Source organism: Brassica oleracea, chromosome C2, assembly GCF_000695525.1.
Source record: "Brassica oleracea var. oleracea cultivar TO1000 chromosome C2, BOL, whole genome shotgun sequence".
NCBI lineage: Eukaryota > Viridiplantae > Streptophyta > Magnoliopsida > Brassicales > Brassicaceae > Brassica > Brassica oleracea.
The window spans coordinates 18,609,251-18,613,141 of record NC_027749.1 but is presented as its reverse complement, the minus strand read 5'-3'; positions in this window follow the sequence as shown (position 1 = coordinate 18,613,141).

Genomic DNA, 3,891 nt, shown 5'->3' with positions numbered 1-3,891 from the left:
AGCCCCCCCCCCCCCCTTCTCTTTTAGGTTTACAAATTGCATCCCAAGACACCAAGTGTTGCTTTCTATTCCCTTCACTGCTGCCCCATATAAAACCTCTAGCGATCTTATCCAGTTGGTTTAGAGTTGATATCGGCAGCGATATAGTACTCATCGTATGAACCGGAATAGATGTGAGAACAGATTTGGTGAGCGTTATCCTTCCTGCCAAACTCAAAAATCTACTCTTCCATCCAGCGAGCTTAGATGAAACCTTCTCAATCACTTCCCCAAACGTCTCTTTATTAATTCTTTTCTGAAGAACTGGCATACCAAGGTACTTACCCAATTGCTTCGTTCCTTTGATACCACTCTCATGACTTATCGAATTAGCTAGATCCTGGTGAACATTCTCAGAGAAAAAGATTACAGATTTTTCCAGATTAACTTTCTGCCCCGAAGCCCCACAAAACCTCTCGAGGACCTTGCGTATTACTCGAATATGCGCTATCGAAGCCTCTGCAAATAGGATCAGATCATCTGCGAAACAGACATGGGATAAAGATGGTCCACCCCTAGATAATCTGATTGGCTTCCACTCCTTATTAGCTACTGCAAACTCAATCTGATGGCACAGTCTCTCCATGCATAACACAAATAGATATGGAGATAGGGGATCTCCTTGTCTGAGTCCACGCTGAGGCGTAAATGCTTCTGTTCTTTCTCCATTCCACAACAGGCTAATTCCAGGATTCGTAACACATTCTATGATCCATTTAATCCAAATCTGAGGTAGGTTTGCTGCATTAAGTGTATCCTCCAAGAAATCCCATCTGATTCTGTCATAAGCTTTCTTAAGATCTAGTTTAAGAAGCATCCAGCCTCTTCGCCCTTTCTTCTTCTTTATTGAGTGAACCGCTTCCTGGACGATAATAATATTATCCTGACTCAGACGCTCAGGAATAAAGCTTGCTTGCGTAGGCCCTATAAGTTTAGGCATCAGATGCTTCCGTCTCAGCACCATCATCTTTGTTATGATCTTGAAAAGAACATTGCAGAAGCTTATGGGCCAGAATTACATTATTCTCTGTTATCATGATTCTTAGTGTGTTTTTTTTTTTTGAAAACTATGATTCTTTGAATTTTTCAGTAGAGTTCTTTAGCTATTTAATATTAATATAATTTATTATCCCATTTAAATTTAAATAAAAAAAGAAAATATAACAAATTATAGTGCACACTTGGAAACTGAATACCTGCTGTACTGAGGAACACTTCTTTATCAAGAGACCATTATCTCTTTTCTGTTCTCTCTCTTTTTTCCCTAATTTTTTATTAATCAAATTATGATAAATTTGAGAGGAAGATACTTCCAATGCGTGTGCTCTTAGTTTTTTTAAATGGTATTTATAATAGAAATTTTAACTGCGGTATATTCCATGAAAATTGTATGATAAAATTCGAAGTTTAAGGTGCATCTCTCCTGACTGCTGATGCCACTTGACTTATGTAACTTTATGACTCGATCTCGCACCATTGCTCCCACTTTTGTCGACGCAGACTGATCTGATTAATATAAACTATCGCATAGACATTTAAATAGTATTTTGATTCTATCATTAAACTATAAGTTTCTTAATCCATCAAATTTAACATTTAGACCAAAAAAAAAACTATAAGTGGGTGCAAGAGGGCCTTATTATTTGTTTGTTTTACTTTTGTTTAGTTTTTTTTCCTATATAGTTTACGATTTTTATCATTTCGTATCAATATTTTGTAAGCAACTTATTTTTGATATGTAAAGGATTTTGACCAAATTTTATAAAGTAAACAAAATTTTTTGATTACTTTGATTCTCAGATTAGCAAGTGATTCGTGAACAGTTCTTATAAAATAACATAATTTTCAATAGCATGGTATTTAATCCGAAAACACGTTGTCGTGCAGGTATATTTTGTTGATGCATGGTTTATACAAACTGTTATCATGTTATGAATAAATGTTGATCGTTTCAACTTTTCTTTTTGTTTTGTAGTCTAAACAGAAAATGTGAAATACAAACAGACAAATAACAATTGCTTACATTTGATGGTTTCTCTCATGCTTGCGTTTCAGATGTTTGAACAACTGCATATGAGCGTTTGCGTTTAACGGTTATATTGTTCATGGTTATATTTCCAACAGGATTCGTACCGATTATTGGTACTTTTATTCATAATAATCTATATTTTATTAATTACCGAGGATATATATACCGAATGACCAAAAAGGGGCCTACGAGACTATAGATGAAATGTGGAAATACAGGTAGGTGTCACTCTTGCGTGTACGCACAAATGATCAAATGATCATTCTAATAGTGTACACACAGGTAAACCGGAATGACATAAACGATAAAATAAAAGCAATGTTAACGAAAATAGACGAATGTAATAACGAATACAAGAACGATAAGAAATCGTATTCGCAAATAGACATGGAGTCGAGATATGATATCTTTCCTTAACTCAAAATATTCACTCTGTTAGTGAGACATGACATTACGAATATAGAGTCCCAGGATACAACCATGGCAGACGAATCACGGCTCACTCATGATCGCCCTATCGAAATTTAAACTCTAAGTAACACTCTCGAGACTTACGCTGAGGTATTTGGTGATTTTTTATTGCGTAAAAACTTAAAGAGAAATGAAGGAGGCGACGAGTTTATAAAGAGGAGAAGACGAGCCCCTTTCTGTAACTGATGCAGCATGTGCGCACGTTGGAAGAAATCTCGCGAGGATCTCGGAGGCGAGGCGTTACGAAACTTCCTCCGCAAGATCTTTTCTCGTTTAAACTTATCGTCAAGAAGAGAGACAGCGTGTTGTTTTTAAACGAACTACGTGTTGTTTAAAATAAAATGCATGTCGTTTTTTCCGGAATTAAGTGGCAAAACGTTGAGCTTAACTTGGTCCAAAAAAAATATTCTTATTGGGCCGGAGGCCCTCCACCAAGACCCAAGACCCAAGACCCAAGACCCAAGCCCCAAGCCCACACCCACACCCACACCCACGCCGAGCCGAGCCGGCCGGACGGCGGCGGCGCGCGTGGGGAGTCTTCCTCTCTCTCCAAGTTATTTAACACATGATATCAAGTGACCATATATAAACAACTATCTTCCTCTTGTTCCCACCGATGTGGGACAAGTCCCTTTGTGTCCATTATTAATGTTTTTTGGGTTGTTAAACACACAGGCCCAAGTCATTTGTTTTCACAATCTTCATTAAAGCCTAATGGCTATTAATGGATCCAACAATCCCCCACATGATAGAAATGACTCTTCTAAACATATGCAGACTCGATAGACTCAAAAAGCTATATTTATTCTAATCCTGATTAGAGTAGACAGACTTATCGAGAGTGTTTGCGAAAATTCACTGTGTTTGAGTTGGTGGAATTTTTAAGCCTTGAACCACTCATAGTTAATATATGTCGGGTTTACTTTACTAGAAGGTGAACATAATGTCTTGAACCAACTGGGGTTTTATGTAAACCGAGACAACATGCATAACGCAGTTTCATTTTCTCGTAGAGCTTAGTTCTCTATTGTGTTCATTGTGGCCCTGAACTATTCCTGGTTTTCATGAGTGAACTTAGAGAATATAGCCTTGCATTCATTCTCCTAGAAACAGCCCCATTTCACACTCATTAGGTGATTGACCATGAAAAGTATTGAGTAATACTCCGCTTTGGAAGCTATAGAATCATTAAAGGCTTATGCTTATCCTTCTCACATTTGTTGGCACTTTTATCTTCTTAGGAGCTGGGAAGAGACTACTTTGTCTCAAGTGCTTTGGTTAGATTCAGTTTGATTTTGTTTTCCCTTTGAACCTACGTCTTGGGATCTCCAGTCATGATAGGTAGGGTTGCA